Source organism: Zea mays, chromosome 3 (assembly GCF_902167145.1).
Source record: "Zea mays cultivar B73 chromosome 3, Zm-B73-REFERENCE-NAM-5.0, whole genome shotgun sequence".
NCBI classification, from domain to species: Eukaryota; Viridiplantae; Streptophyta; class Magnoliopsida; order Poales; family Poaceae; genus Zea; species Zea mays.
The window spans coordinates 224,092,632-224,110,193 of NC_050098.1; positions in this window are offsets into that span (position 1 = coordinate 224,092,632).

A 17,562-nucleotide genomic window follows, 5' to 3' on the forward strand; every position below is an offset into this window, starting at 1 on the left:
GCCGCGGTCCGACGGGCCGAAAGCTCTGCCTTCCGAAGGCAAGGGTACCCCCGGAGCATCGCGTCGCGACTTCCCTATTCATGCGGGAAGCCTCGATCCACACCGGGCGCACGCGGGACGCGACGCCTGCAGCCCCGGGTCGCCTCGGCAACGAGCACCACCGTCGCGACCGTCGAGCCCACCTCGACGAGAAGGTGCGCCGAGGCTACCACCCCAGCCGTGGGGGACGCTACGACAGCGGGGAGGATCGAAATCCCTCGCCCGAACCACCCGGTCCGCAAGCTTTCAACCGGGCCATACAACGGGCGCCGTTCCCGACCCGGTTCCGAGCCCCGACTACCATCACCAAGTACTCGGGGGAAACAAGGCTGGAACTGTGGCTCGCGGACTACCGGCTGGCCTGCCAGCTGGGTGGAACGGACGATGACAACCTCATCATCTGCAACCTCCCCCTGTTCCTCTCCGACGCCGCCCGAGCCTGGCTGGAGCATCTGCCTCCTGCGCAGATCTCCAACTGGGACGACCTGGTCAAAGCCTTCGCCGGAAACTTCCAGGGCACATACGTGCGCCCTGGGAACTCCTGGGATCTCCGAAGCTGCCGCCAGCAGCCAGGAGAATCCCTGTGGGACTACATCTGGCGATTTTCGAAGCAGCGCACCGAGCTGCCCAACAACACCGACTCGGATGTCATCGGCGCGTTCCTCGCCGGCACCACTTGCCGCGACCTGGTGAGCAAGCTGGGTCGCAAGACTCCCACCAGGGCGAGCGAGCTGATGGACATCGCCACCAAGTTCGCCTCTTGTCAGGAGGCGGTCGAGGCCATCTTCCGAAAGGACAAGCAGCCTCAAGGACGCCAGCAGGAAGACGTCCTGAGGCGTCCGCTCAGCAAAGAAGAAGGGCAAGAAGAAGTCGCAAGCGAAACGTGACGCCGCCGACGCAGTTCTCGTCGCCGCCGCCGAGCACAGGAACCCTCGGAAGCCTCCCGGAGGGGCCAACCTGTTCGACAAGATGCTCAAGGAGTCGTGCCCCTATCATCAGGGTCCCGTCAAGCACACCCTTGAGGAGTGCGTCGTGCTTTGGCGCTACTTCCATAAGGTCGGGCCCCCGGCGGAAGGTGGCAAAGGCCGTGACAACGACAAGAAGGAGGGCCACAAAGCAGAGGAGTTCCCCGAGGTCCACGACTGCTTCATGATCTACGGTGGGCAAGTGGCGAACGCCTCGGCTCGGCACCGCAAGCAGGAGCGCCGGGAAGACTGCTCGGTGAAGGTGGCGGCGCCAGTCTACCTAGACTGGTCCGACAAGCCCATCACCTTCGACCAAGGTGAAAGGGAATTAGGCTTACACCTAGTCCCTAATTAATTTTGGTGGTTGAATTGCCCAACACAAACAATTGGACTAACTAGTTTGCCCAAGTGTATAAATTATACAGGTGTAAAAGGTTCACACTAAGCCAATAAAAAAACCAAGTTTTGGATTCAACAAAGGAGCTAAGTGGGAACCGAAGGCCCTCTGGTCTGGGAGCACCGGACTGTCCGGTGTACACCGGACAGTGTCCGGTGCACCACCGGACAGTGTCCGGTGCACCAGAGGACTCCAACTCGAACTCGCCACCTTCGGAAATTTCCAGAGGCGCTCGCGCTATAATTCACCGGACTGTCCGGTGTACACCGGACAGTGTCCGGTGCGCCAAGGAGAAGCGGCCTCAGGAACTCGCCAGCTTCGGGAAACTCCAACGGCTAGTCCGCTATAATTCACCGGACTGTCCGGTGTGCACCGGACTGTCCGGTGCAACTCCGGAGCAACGGCTAGTCGGCGCCAACGGCTACCTGCGGCGCATTAAATGCGCGCGCAGCGCGCGCAGAAGTCAGGCGCGCCCATACTGGCACACCGGACAGTAAACAGTACCTGTCCGGTGTGCACCGGACACCCAGGCGGGCCCACAAGTCAGAAGCTCCAATGGCTAGAATCCAACGGCAGTGATGACGTGGCAGGGGGCACCGGACTGTCCGGTGTGCACCGGACTGTCCGGTGCGCCATCGAGCAGACAGCCTCCCAACGACCACATTTGGTGGTTGGGGCTATAAATACCCCAACCACCCCACCATTCATTGTATCCAAGTTTTCCACTTCCCAACTACTACAAGAGCTCTAGCATTCAATTCTAGACACTCCAAAGAGATCAAATCCTCTCCAATTCCACTCAAGTCTTTAGTGACTAGCGAGAGAGATTTGCCGTGTTCTTTTTGAGCTCTTGCGCTTGGATCGCTTTCTTTCTTTCTCACTTGCTCTTGTGATCAAAACTCAATTGTAACCAAGGCAAGAGGCACCAATTGTGTGGTGGCCCTTGCGGGGAAGTTTTGTTCCCGTTTGATTGAGAAGAAGAAAAGCTCACTCGGTCCGAGGGACCGTTTGAGAGAGGGAAGGGTTGAAAGAGACCCGGCCTTTGTGGCCTCCTCAACGGGGAGTAGGTTTGCGAGAACCGAACCTCGGTAAAACAAATCCGTGTGTCTCACTTACTTATTCGCTTGCGATTTGTTTTGCGCTCTCTCTCGCGGACTCGTTTATATTTCTAACGCTAACCCGGCTTGAAGTTGTGTTTATATTTGTAAATTTCAGTTTCGCCCTATTCACCCCCCCTCTAGGCGACTATCAATTGGTATCAGAGCCCGGTGCTTCATTAGAGCCTAACCGCTCGAAGTGATGTCGGGAGATCACGCCAAGAAGGAGATGGAGACCGGCGAAAAGCCCACTACAAGCCACGGGAACACCTCATCGGAAGAGTCCCGCACCAAAAGGAAGGAGAAGAAGAAGATCTCCTCCAACAAAGGGAAGGAGAAGAAATCTTCTTCTCACCACAAAGAGAAGAAGGAAAAATCTTCTTCCCACAAGTCGCATCGGAAAGGTGACAAGCATAAGAGGATGAGGAAGGTAGTCTACTACGAGACCGACACTTCATCAACATCGACCTCCGACTCCGACGCGCCCTCCGTAACTTCTAAACGCCAAGAGCGTAAGAAGTTTAGTAAGATTCCCCTACATTATCCTCGCATTTCTAAACATGCACATTTACTTTCCGTCCCATTAGGCAAACCACCAACTTTTGATGGTGAAGATTATGCTAGGTGGAGTGATTTAATGCGATTTCATCTAACCTCACTCCACAAAAGTATATGGGATGTTGTTGAGATTGGTGCACAGGTACCATCCGTAGGGGATGAAGACTATGATGAGGATGAGGTGGCCCAAATCGAGCACTTCAACTCTCAAGCAACGACAATACTCCTCGCCTCTTTAAGTAGAGAGGAGTATAACAAGGTTCAAGGGTTGAAGAGCGCCAAGGAGATTTGGGATGTGCTCAAAACCGCGCACGAGGGAGATGAGCTTACAAAGATCACCAAGCGGGAAACGATCGAGGGGGAGCTCGGTCGGTTCCGGCTTCGCAAAGGAGAGGAGCCACAACACATGTACAACCAGCTCAAGACCTTGGTGAACCAAGTGCGCAACCTCGGGAGCGTAAAATGGGATGACCATGAAATGGTTAAGGTTATTCTAAGATCACTTATTTTCCTTAACCCTACTCAAGTTCAATTAATTCGTGGTAATCCTAGATATACTAAAATGACCCCCGAGGAAGTAATCGGGCATTTTGTAAGTTTTGAGTGCATGATCGAAGGCTCGAGGAAAATCAACGAGCTTGACGAACCCACCACATCCGAAGCTCAACCCGTCGCATTCAAGGCGACGGAAGAAAAGAAGGAGGAGTCTACACCAAGTAGACAACCAATCGACGCCTCCAAACTTGACAATGAGGAGATGGCGCTCGTCATCAAGAGCTTCCGCCAAATCCTCAAACAAAGGAGGGGGAAAGATTACAAGTCCCGCTCCAAGAAGGTTTGCTACAAATGTGGTAAGCCCGGTCATTTTATTGCTAAATGTCCTATATCAAGTGACAGTGACCGAGGCGACGACAAGAAGGGGAGAAGAAAGGAGAAGAAGAGGTACTACAAGAAGAAGGGCGGCGATGCCCATGTTTGTCGGGAATGGGATTCCGATGAAAGCTCAAGCGACTCCTCCAACGACGAGGACGCCGCCAACATCGCCGTCACCAAAGGGCTTCTCTTCCCCAACGTCGGCCACAAGTGCCTCATGGCAAAGGACGGCAAAAGGAAGAAGGTAAAATCAAGATCCTCCACTAAATATGAAACCTCTAGTGATGAAAATGCTAGTGATGAGGAGGATAACTTGCGTACCCTTTTTGCCAATCTTAACATGGAACAAAAAGTAAAATTAAATGAATTAATTAGTGCTATTCATGAAAAGGATGACCTTTTGGATTCCCAAGAGGATTGTCTAATTAAAGAAAACAAGAGGCATGTTAAGGTTAAAAATGCTTATGCTCTAGAAGTGGAAAAATGTGAAAAATTATCTAGTGAGCTAAGCACTTGCCGCGAGATGATTGACAACCTTAGGAATGAAAATGCTAGTTTAAATGCTAAGGTTGATTCACATGTTTGCATTGTTTCAACTTCCAATCCTAGAGATAATAATGATGATTTGCTTGCTAGGATTGAAGAATTGAACATTTCTCTTGCTAGCCTTAGAGTAGAAAATGAAAATTTAACTGCTAAGGCTAAAGATTTTGATGTTTGCAAAATTACAATTTCCGATCTTAGAGATAAAAATGAGATTCTTCATGCTAAGATTGTTGAACTTAATTCTTGCAAACCATCTACATCTACCATTGAGCATGTCACTATTTGCACTAGATGTAGAGATATTAACATTGATGCTATTCATGATCATATGGCTTTAATTAAACAACAAAATGATCATATAGCAAAATTAGATGCTAAAATTGCCGAGCACAACTTAGAAAATGAGAAATTTAAATTTGCTCGTAGCATGCTTTATAATGGGAGACGCCCGGACATCAAGGATGGCATTGGCTTCCAAAGGGGAGACAATGTCAAACTTAGTGCCCCTCCTAAAAGATTGCCAAACTTTGTTAAGGGCAAGGCTCCCATGCCTCAGGATAACGAGGGTTACATTTTATACCCTGCCGGTTATCCCGAGAGCAAAATTAGGAGAATTCATTCTAGGAAGTCTCACTCTGGCCCTAATCATGCTTTCATGTATAAGGGTGAGACATCTAGCTCTAGGCAACCAACCCATGCTAAGTTGCCTAGAAAGAAAACTCCTAGTGCATCAAATGATCATAATATTTCTTTTAAAACTTTTGATGCATCTTATGTTTTGACTAGCAAATCTGGCAAGGTAGTTGCCAAATATGTTGGGGGCAAGCACAAGGGCTCCAAGACTTGTGTTTGGGTACCCAAAGTTCTTGTGTCTAATGCTAAAGGACCCAAAACCATTTGGGTACCTAAAGTCAAGAACTAAACTTGTTTTGTAGGTTTATGCATCCGGGGGCTCAAGTTGGATACTCGACAGCGGGTGCACGAACCACATGACTGGGGAGAAAAAGATGTTCTCCTCATATGAGAAAAACCAAGATCCCCAACGAGCCATCACATTCGGGGATGGAAATCAAGGTTTGGTCAAAGGTCTTGGTAAAATTGCTATATCTCCTGACCATTCTATTTCCAATGTTTTTCTTGTAGATTCTCTAGATTACAATTTGCTTTCCGTTTCTCAACTATGTCAAATGGGCTACAACTGTCTATTCACTGATGTAGGTGTCACTGTCTTTAGAAGAAGTGATGATTCAATAGCATTTAAGGGAGTGTTAGAGGGTCAGTTATACTTGGTAGATTTTGATAGAGCTGAACTCGACACTTGCTTAATTGCTAAGACTAACATGGGTTGGCTCTGGCACCGCCGACTAGCCCATGTTGGGATGAAGAATCTTCATAAGCTTCTAAAGGGAGAACACATTTTAGGACTAACAAATGTTCATTTTGAGAAAGACAGGATTTGTAGCGCATGCCAAGCAGGAAAGCAAGTTGGTGCCCATCATCCGCATAAGAACATAATGACGACCGACAGGCCACTGGAGCTCCTACACATGGACCTATTCGGCCCGATTGCTTACATAAGCATCGGCGGGAGTAAGTACTGTCTAGTTATTGTGGATGATTATTCTCGCTTCACTTGGGTATTCTTTTTACAGGAAAAATCTCAAACCCAAGAAACCTTAAAGGGATTCTTGAGACGAGCTCAAAATGAGTTCGGCTTAAGGATCAAGAAAATAAGAAGCGACAACGGGACGGAGTTCAAGAATTCTCAAATTGAAGGCTTCCTTGAGGAGGAGGGCATCAAACATGAGTTCTCTTCTCCCTACACCCCACAACAAAATGGTGTAGTGGAGAGGAAGAATCGAACTCTATTGGATATGGCAAGAACCATGCTTAATGAGTACAAGACATCGGATCGGTTTTGGGCCGAGGCGGTCAACACCGCTTGCTACGCCATCAACCGGTTATATCTTCACCGAATTCTCAAGAAGACATCCTATGAACTCCTAACCGGTAAAAAGCCCAACATTTCATATTTTAGAGTCTTTGGTAGCAAATGCTTTATTCTTGTTAAAAGAGGTAGAAAATCTAAATTTGCTCCTAAAACTGTAGAAGGCTTTTTACTTGGTTATGACTCAAACACAAGGGCATATAGGGTCTTTAACAAGTCCACTGGACTAGTTGAAGTCTCATGTGACGTTGTGTTTGATGAGACTAACGGCTCTCAAGTAGAGCAAGTTGATCTTGATGAGACAGGTATTGAAGAGGCTCCGTGCATCGCTCTAAGGAACATGTCCATTGGGGATGTGTGTCCTAAGGAATCCGAAGAGCTTCCAAATGCACAAGATCAACCATCCTCCTCTATACAAGCATCTCCACCGACTCAAAATGAGGATGAAGCTCAAGTTGATGAAATAGAAGATCAAGCAAATGAGCCACCTCAAGATGATGGCATTAATCAAGGGGGAGATACAAATGAGGAAGACAAGGAGGATGAGGAACAAAGACCACCACATCCAAGAGTCCACCAAGCAATTCAACGAGATCACCCCGTCGACACCATTCTCGGCGACATTCATAAGGGGGTAACTACTCGATCTCGTGTTGCCCATTTTTGTGAACATTACTCGTTTGTTTCCTCTATTGAGCCACACAGGGTAGAGGAAGCACTCCAAGATTCGGATTGGGTGGTGGCGATGCAAGAAGAGCTCAACAACTTCACTAGGAATGAGGTATGGCATTTAGTTCCACGTCCTAACCAAAATGTTGTAGGAACCAAATGGGTCTTCCGCAACAAGCAAGATGAGCATGGTGTGGTGACAAGGAACAAAGCTCGACTTGTGGCCAAGGGATACTCCCAAGTCGAAGGTTTGGATTTCGGTGAAACCTATGCACCCGTAGCTAGGCTTGAGTCAATTCGCATATTATTGGCCTATGCTACTTACCATGGCTTTAAGCTTTATCAAATGGACGTGAAAAGTGCCTTCCTCAATGGACCGATCAAGGAAGAGGTCTATGTTGAGCAACCTCCCGGCTTTGAAGACAGTGAGTACCCTAATCATGTCTATAAGCTCTCTAAGGCGCTTTACGGGCTTAAGCAAGCCCCAAGAGCATGGTATGAATGCCTTAGAGATTTCCTTATTGCTAATGGCTTCAAAGTCGGTAAAGCCGATCCTACACTCTTTACCAAAACACTTGAGAATGATTTGTTTGTATGCCAAATTTATGTTGATGATATCATATTTGGATCTACTAACGAATCTACATGTGAAGAGTTTAGTAGGATCATGACACAAAAGTTCGAGATGTCTATGATGGGGGAGTTGAAATATTTCTTAGGATTTCAAGTAAAGCAACTCCAAGAAGGCACCTTCATTAGCCAAACAAAGTACACTCAAGACATTCTAACCAAGTTTGGGATGAAGGATGCCAAGCCCATCAAGACACCCATGGGAACCAATGGGCATCTCGACCTCGACATGGGAGGTAAGTCCGTGGATCAAAAGGTATACCGGTCGATGATAGGTTCTTTACTCTACTTATGTGCATCTCGACCGGATATTATGCTTTCCGTGTGCATGTGTTCAAGATTCCAATCCGACCCTAAGGAATCCCACCTTACGGCCGTAAAACGAATCTTGAGATATTTAGCTTATACTCCTAAGTTTGGGCTTTGGTACCCTCGGGGATCCACATTTGATTTGATTGGTTATTCGGATGCCGATTGGGCGGGGTGTAAAATCAATAGGAAGAGCACATCGGGGACTTGCCAGTTCTTGGGAAGATCCTTGGTGTCTTGGGCTTCAAAGAAGCAAAATTCGGTCGCTCTTTCCACCGCCGAAGCCGAGTACATTGCCGCAGGCCATTGTTGCGCGCAACTACTTTGGATGAGGCAAACCCTGCGGGACTACGGTTACAAATTAACCAAAGTCCCTTTGCTATGTGATAATGAGAGTGCAATCAAAATGGCCGACAATCCCGTCGAGCATAGCCGCACTAAGCACATAGCCATCCGGTATCACTTTCTTAGGGATCACCAACAAAAGGGAGATATCGAGATTTCTTACATTAACACTAAAGATCAATTAGCAGATATCTTTACTAAGCCACTTGATGAACAAACTTTTACCAAACTTAGGCATGAGCTCAATATTCTTGATTCACGCAATTTCTTTTGCTAGATTGCACACATAGCTCATCTATATACCTTTGATCATGTCTCTTTTATATGCTATGACTAATGTGTTTTCAAGTCTATCTCAAACCAAGTCATAGGTATATTGAAAGGGAATTGGAGTCTTCGGCGAAGACAAAGGCTTCCACTCCGTAACTCATCCTTCGCCGCCACTCCGCGCTTCTCTCCATCTTTAGGGGGAGAACTCAAAGCAAAAGGACTTCGTCTTTGGGGAGAGAGTAAGCCCAAAGCAAAAGGACTTCGTCTTTGGTATAATCTTAACTCATTTATTTATGACCAAAGAGGAAGATACCACTTCGAGGGCTCTAATGATTCCGTTTTTGGCGATTCATGCCAAAGGGGGAGAAAGTAAGAGCCCAAAGCAAAAGGACCGCACACCACCACCAAATTCAAAAACTTAAGTGTTGAATATTTTTCAATCGATATCCTTTTGTGTTCAAAAAGGGGAGAAAGTAGTATTTCAAAATGATATATCAAAACCCTCTTGAACACTAAGAGGAGAATCTTATTTAGGGGGAGTTTTGTTTAGTCAAAGGAAAAGCTTTTGAAATAGGGGGAGAAAATTTCAAATCTCGAAAATGCTTTGCAAAATCTTATTCATTTACCTTTGACTATTTGCAAAAGATCTTTGAAAAGAATTTACAAAATGATTTGCAAAAACAAAACATGTGGTGCAAGCGTGGTCCAAAATGTTATATAAGAAAGAAACAATCCATGCATATCTTGTAAGTATTTATATTGGCTCAATTCCAAGCAACATTTACACTTACATTATGCAAACTAGTTCAATTATGCACTTCTATATTTGCTTTGGTTTGTGTTGGCATCAATCACCAAAAAGGGGGAGATTGAAAGGGAATTAGGATTACACCTAGTCCCTAATTAATTTTGGTGGTTGAATTGCCCAACACAAACAATTGGACTAACTAGTTTGCCCAAGTGTATAAATTATACAGGTGTAAAAGGTTCACACTAAGCCAATAAAAAAAACCAAGTTTTGGATTCAACAAAGGAGCTAAGTGGGAACCGAAGGCCCTCTGGTCTGGGAGCACCGGACTGTCCGGTGCACCACCGGACAGTGTCCGGTGCACCAGAGGACTCCAACTCGAACTCGCCACCTTCGGGAATTTCCAGAGGCGCTCGCGCTATAATTCACCGGACTGTCCGGTGTACACCGGACTGTCCGGTGTACACCGGACAGTGTCCGGTGCGCCAAGGAGAAGCGGCCTCAGGAACTCGCCAGCTTCGGGAAACTCCAACGGCTAGTCCGCTATAATTCACCGGACTGTCCGGTGTGCACCGGACTGTCCGGTGCAACTCCGGAGCAACGGCTAGTCGGCGCCAACGGCTACCTGCGGCGCATTAAATGTGCGCGCAGCGCGCGCAGAAGTCAGGCGCGCCCATACTGGCACACCGGACAGTAAACAGTACCTGTCCGGTGTGCACCGGACACCCAGGCGGGCCCACAAGTCAGAAGCTCCAACGGCTAGAATCCAACGGCAGTGATGACGTGGCAGGGGGCACCGGACTGTCCGGTGTGCACCGGACTGTCCGGTGCGCCATCGAGCAGACAGCCTCCCAACGGCCACATTTGGTGGTTGGAGCTATAAATACCCCAACCACCCCACCATTCATTGTATCCAAGTTTTCCACTTCCCAACTACTACAAGAGCTCTAGCATTCAATTCTAGACACTCCAAAGAGATCAAATCCTCTCCAATTCCACTCAAGTCTTTAGTGACTAGCGAGAGAGATTTGCCGTGTTCTTTTTGAGCTCTTGCGCTTGGATCGCTTTCTTTCTTTCTCACTTGCTCTTGTGATCAAAACTCAATTGTAACCAAGGCAAGAGGCACCAATTGTGTGGTGGCCCTTGCGGGGAAGTTTTGTTCCCGTTTGATTGAGAAGAAGAAAAGCTCACTCGGTCCGAGGGACCGTTTGAGAGAGGGAAGGGTTGAAAGAGACCCGGCCTTTGTGGCCTCCTCAACGGGGAGTAGGTTTGCGAGAACCGAACCTCGGTAAAACAAATCCGTGTGTCTCACTTACTTATTCGCTTGCGATTTGTTTTGCGCTCTCTCTCGCGGACTCGTTTATATTTCTAACGCTAACCCGGCTTGAAGTTGTGTTTATATTTGTAAATTTCAGTTTCGCCCTATTCACCCCCCCTCTAGGCGACTATCACAAGGCAACCACCCCGACCGCGTATCGAGCCCAAGGAAGTACCCGCTCATTGTCGATCCCGTCATCGGCAACATCAGGCTTACCAAGGTCCTCATGGACGGAGGCAGCAGCCTCAACATCATCTACGCCAAGACCCTCGGGCTCTTGTAGATCGATCTGTCCACGATCCGGGTCGGTGCGGCGCCCTTTCACGGGATCATCCCCGGGAAGCGCGTCCAACCCCTTGGGCAACTCGATCTGCCCGTCTACTTCGGGACTCCCTCCAACTTCCGAAAGGAAACCCTCACGTTCGAGGTGGTCGGGTTCCGAGGAACCTACCACGCGGTGCTGGGGAGACCATGCTACGCCAAGTTCATGGTCGTCCCCAACTACACCTACTTCAAGCTCAAGATGTCGGGCCCCAACGGGGTCATCACCGTCGGATCCACGTACCGACACGCGTACGAATGCGACGTGGAGTGCGTGGAGTACGCTGAGGCCCTCGCCGAATCCAAGGCCCTCATCGCCGACCAGGAGTGCCTCTCCAAGGAGGTGCCAGATGTGAAGCGCCACGCCGGCAACTTCAAACCAGCAGAGACGGTTAAGTCCGTCCCTCTCGACCCCAGCAACGACGCCTCCAAGCAAGTCCGGATCGGCTCCGAGCTCGACCCCAAATAGGAAGCAGTGCTCGTCAACTTTCTCCGCGCGAACGCCGAGGTTTTTGCGTGGAGTCCCTCGGACATGCCTGGCATACCGAGGGATGTCGCCGAGCACTCGCTGGATATCCGAGCTGGAGCCCGACCCGTGAAGCAGCCTCTGCGCCGATTCGACGAAGAAAAGCGCAGAGCCATAGGCGAGGAGATCCACAAGCTGATGGCTGCAGGGTTCATCAAAGAGGTATTCCATCCCGAATGGCTAGCCAACCCTGTGCTTGTGAAAAAGAAAGGTGGGAAATGGAGGATGTGTGTAGACTACACTGGTCTAAATAAAGCATGTCCGAAGGTTCCCTACCCTCTGCCTCGCATCAATCAAATCGTGGATTCCACTGCTGGGTGTGAAACCCTGTCATTCCTCGATGCCTACTCAGGGTATCACCAAATCAGGATGAAAGAGTCCGACCAGCTCGCAACCTCTTTCATCACACCTTTTGGCATGTACTGCTATATTACTATGCCATTTGGTTTGAGGAATGTAGGTGCGACATACCAAAGGTGCATGGACCACGTGTTCGGAGAGCACATTGGCCGAACGGTCGAGGCTTACGTCGATGACATCGTAGTCAAGACGAGGAAAGCCTCCGACCTCCTCTCTGACCTTGAAACGACATTCAAGTGTCTCAAGGCGAAAGGCGTAAAACTCAACCCCGAGAAGTATGTCTTCGGAGTCCCCCGAGGCATGCTCCTGGGGTTTATCGTCTCCGAGCGGGGCATCGAGGCCAACCCGGAGAAAATCGCGGCCATCACCGACATGGGGCCTATCAAGGACTTGAAAGGAGTACAGAGGGTCATGGGATGCCTTGCGGCTCTGAGCCGCTTCATCTCGCGCCTCGGCGAAAGAGGCCTGCCCCTGTACCGCCTCTTAAGGAAGATCGAGCGCTTCACTTGGACCCCCGAGGCCGAGGAGGCCCTCGGGAACTTAAAGGCGCTCCTTACAAGCGCGCCCATCCTGGTGCCCCCCGCTGCGGGAGAAGCCCTCTTGATCTACGTAGCCGCAACCACTCAGGTGGTCAGCGCCGCGATCGTAGTCGAGAGACGAGAAGAAGGGCATGAATTGCTCGTCCAGAGGCTGGTATACTTCATCGGTGAAGTACTGTCCGAGACCAAAACCCGCTACCCGCAAATTCAGAAGCTATTGTACGCGGTAATTCTGACGCGGCGAAAGTTGCGACACTACTTCGAGTCTCATCCGGTGACTGTGGTGTCATCCTTCCCCCTGGGGGAGATCATCCAGTGCCGAGAGGCCTCGGGTAGAATTGCAAAGTGGGCGGTGGAGATCATGGGCGAGACAATCTCGTTCGCTCCTCGGAAGGCCATCAAGTCCCAAGTCTTGGCGGACTTTGTGGCTGAATGGGTCGACACCCAGCTTCCAGCAGCTCCGATCCAACCGGAACTCTGGACCATGTATTTCGACGGGTCGCTGATGAAAACAAGAGCGGGTGCGGGCCTGCTCTTCATCTCACCCCTCGGGAAGCACCTCCGCTACGTGCTGCGCCTCCATTTCCCGGTGTCAAACAACATGGCCGAGTACGAGGCTCTGGTTAACGGGTTGTGCATCGCCATCAAGCTAGGGGTTTGGTGCCTCGACGCTCGTGGCGACTCGCAGCTTGTCATCGACCAAGTCATGAAGAACTCCCACTGCCGCGACCCGAAGATGGAGGCCTACTGCGACGAGGTTCGGCGCCTAGAAGACAAGTTCTACGGGCTCGAGCTCAACCACATCGCTTGACGGTACAACAAGACTGCGGACGAGCTGGCTAAGATAGCCTCGGGACGGACAACGGTTCCCCCGGACGTCTTTTCCCGAGACCTACATCAACCCTCCATCAAGACCGACAACACGCCCGAGCCCGGGGAGGCCTCGGCCCAGCCCGAGGCACCCTCGGCCGCCGAGTGTGAGGCGCTGCGCATCGAGGAAGAGCGGAATGGGGTCACGCCTAATCGAAACTGGCAGACCCCGTACCTACAATATCTCCACCGAGGAGAGCTACCCCTCGACAGAGCCGAAGCTCGGTGACTGGCGCGGCGCGCCAAGTCTTGCTGGGTAACGAAAATGAGCTCTACCACCACAGCCCCTCAGGCATCCTTCAGCGATGCATATCCATCGCCGAAGGTCAGGAGCTATTGCAAGAAATACACTCGGGGGCTTGCGGTCATCACGCAGCACCTCGGGTCCTCGTTGGAAACGCCTTCCGACAAGGTTTCTACTGGCCAACCGCGGTGGCCGACGCCACTAGGATTGTACGCACGTGCCAAGGGTGTCAATTCTACGCAAGGCAGACACATCTGCCCGGTCAGGCCCTGCAAACAATACTCGTCACCTGTCTGTTTGCTGTGTGGGGTCTGGACCTCGTTGGTCCCTTGCAGAAGGCACCCTGGGGCTTCACGCACCTGCTGGTCGCCATCGACAAATTATCCAAGTGGATTGAGGTCCGACCCCTAAGCAGCATCAGGTTCGAGCAGGCGGTGGTGTTCTTCACCAACATCATCCATCGCTTTGGGATCCCGAACTCCATCATCACCGACAACGGCACCCAGTTCACTGGCAAGAAGTTCCTGGACTTCTGCGAGGACCACCACATCCGGGTGGACTGGGCCGCCGTAGCTCACCCCATGACGAATGGGCAGGTAGAGCGTGCCAACGACATGATTCTATAGAGACTTAAGCCGAGGATCTACAACGACCTCAACAAGTTAGGCAGGCGATGGATGAAGGAACTCCCCTCGGTGGTCTGGAGTCTGAGGACGACGCTAAGCCAAGCCACGGGCTTCACGCTGTTTTTTCTAGTCTATGGGGCCGAGGCTATCTTGCCCACAAACTTAGAATACGATTCCCCGAGGACAAGGGCGTACGACGACCGAAGCAACCAGACCAGCCGAGAGGACTCATTGGACCAACTGGAAGAGGCTCGGGACATGGCCTTACTACACTCGGCACGGTATCAGCAGTCTCTGCGATGCTACCACGCCCGAGGGGTTCGGTCCCGAGACCTCCAGGTGGGAGACTTGGTGCTTCGGCTACGACAAGACGCCCGAGGGCGCCACAAGCTCACACCTCCCTGGGAAGGGTCGTTCATCATCGCCAAGATTTTGAAGCCCGGAACATACAAGCTGGCCAACAGTCAAGGCGAGGTCTACAACAATGCTTGGAACATCCGATAGCTACGTCGCTTTTACCCTTAAGATGTTTTCAAGTCGTTCATATACCTCGTTCTCTTTACATACACAAATAGAGTCTAACCGTCAAGGAAGAGTCAGCCTTGCCTCGGCAAAACCCGACCCTCCCTCGGGGGCTAGAAGGGGGGAACCCCCTCTGCGTCAAATTTTTCCTCGAAAAAAGTCTTTCTGCCAGAACATCTTTTGCGCTTTTCGACTACTTCGATAGTGGGATCCTGAAAACGACGGAGTACACAAAAGCGGCAAGGCCAACCGAGCCGAGGGACTCCTACGCCTCCGGGATACGGATACCTCACTCATCACCTTCTGCGATAAGTAACTCACGCTCGGATAAGCGATTCTACTGACCGAACAAGTCTTAACGCTCGAAAAGTCTTCTACCAAAACGACTTTCGTGTTTCCCGACTATATCAGTAACAGAGCCCCGCGAAACGAATAAGAGCGCATGTAAGCGGCAAGGCCGACCGAGCCGAGGGACTCCTACGCCTCCAGGATACGGATACCTCACTCGTCGCCTTCCGCGAAAAATAACTCTTACTTGGATCAGCGGTTCTGCTACTGACGAACAAGTCCGGATACTCGAAACAGGAGGAAAAGAAACACAACTTTATAACACGACAATGATATGTTTGGGCCTCGGCGGCCGCAAAAAACATACGCACACTACAGACAAATTGTTCCTGCAGGTTCAGACATCAATAGAGGGAGCAGCAGCACCCTCGGCGTCGACTCCACCTTCGGCGGAATCTGACCCGGCCTCGGACAGCGACACGGTCGGAGGATCTCCACCTCGAAGGAAGATGTCAGCACCGCGCCTGGGCCATCGCCGCCAGGGTCTCCTCTAGGAACCCTGTCCCAGCAGACGGCTTGACCGGCCGCTCCGTAGCCTCAGCCAGATGTCCCCCGAGGACATCAGTCCGGCTCATGGCCTCGGTAGCCCGACTCCGGGGTTGGTCCTGCCAGTGAACAACCTGGTCGGGTTCCAGCCGCCGCTGCTACGCCTCCTCGGCCTGGGAAGTCCCCTGCTCCTGGGCCGACGAAGCTTCTTCTCGAGCCGACTCCGCCTCTGTCCATGCTGACACCGCTGCCTCCGGCTCCGGCTCATCGCAGAGCGGCCGAGGGTTTCTTTAACTAAGCAAGAGAAGCCTTGGGTGGCAAGGCCGGCCAAGCTGAGGGACTCCTATGCCTCCGGGATACGGATACCTCACTCATCACCTTCCGCACAGGGCAACTCACACTTGGTTAAGCGGTCCAGCTAGCCAACAGGCGAGTCCTGGTGCTCGAAATGAGGAAGAAACACGGTATTGCACTCAAATACCTGGATGTTCAGGCCCTGACAGCCACAATGAACAGACACTGGCACTCAAGGTGCCATTACAAACGGAACTCTGGTTCCACTCCCGCGGGTATGAACAACCTCCACATCGGAGGGCCTGCAGGACGACAAACTCCGGGTGACTCGCCGGCGACCTCTGCAGCAGCAGCGATGGTCCCAGGGCGAACGCTACCGCTGGAAGGCTCTCGTTCGCGTCCCCTCGCGGAGGACGAGAACCAGATATTAAAGCCAAAGAGCCGGAGGCCCGGAGCGCAGATGGCGCCGACGATCTCGTCGGCGGAGCAACCTTCTCCGGCTGCCACCACCTCAGCACCGACGGCGGCGTCCACCTGCCCACCAACACCGCACCAGCAAGCGCCGACCGCCCCAAAGCGCACCGGCAGGTCCTCACCCCCGTCCTCGCCACGAAAACGAGAGCGGGGCCGTCCCAGAACACGATTACCGCCCTCACGGCGTACGACGTGTTGTGAGACCCTCCGGTGCGGCCGACCACAGTCGCCCGGACAGAGGATGAAATGCTGCACCCTGGCCGAGCAGCAGAAGTTCACCTTCCCCCCGCATGGCTGGAGGACGCCTCCTCCGCAGAGCTGGAGGATGGTTTCCACCCCAGATGCTGGAGGAAGAAGCGGGACGCCAGCCCACGCGAAGGCAGGCCCCGGCTCGCCCCCCCGCCCCGGCAAGGATGCTGAAGATCCTTGAAGCTGAGGGCGGGGCAGAGGCCGCAGCCCGGCTTGCTTCTCCCCACCATCGAACCGGTGGTCACCCTCCTGCATGACCATTGGTGAGGGGATGCAGCCGGGCTGCCTGATGAAAATCCTTGAAGCCGAGTAATGGCTGAAAGGTGCCAACCTCCGCGAAGTTGCGCTCCTCCAACAGCAGCAAGACGAAAGCAACACGGGCACTCCCCATCTGGGGGCTCGGAAGGTGGAAGGGCGCAATGCATAATGGGAGTGCGAAGGCGTGGCTACCACCTAGGGGGTCGATCCCTTTTTAAAGGCGACTCTCCCCACTCGCGTCCTCAGGCGTCACGGACTAAGTCTCCACCAACGCGCTCCAGGGTCCTCCCCCTACGACACGGGGGCTGGGTCCCACACGTCATGCAAGCTGGCCCGGACAGAAGAAGCCAAACCGCCGCGCGCGGAGCGTGTAACCGCCCAGCGGTTACAAGCACTCCTCCATCTTCGCCTAAACCAGCGGGTGAAAGGGCGGACCGCCATGCAGGCGGCATGCAACTGCACCACGGGGACGCACCCTTTCGACTTCGACGCATCCAGCACGGAGGCCCAGGCCCACACGTCATGTAACCGGCGCGCCGGTTACTACGTGCGAAAAACTGCACCGCCACTTGCGCCAGTACCGCGCCTTCTCGACTGCGGAACCGGTGCCGTGACTCGAGGCAACCCTGTGCATGGCCCAACAGTGCCAACCAAGCACATCGGTCACAGGTCAGTCAGCCGCGGGAGAAGGCGCGACGATCGATATGGCCAAAAGTGGGCCGGTAGTAATGGC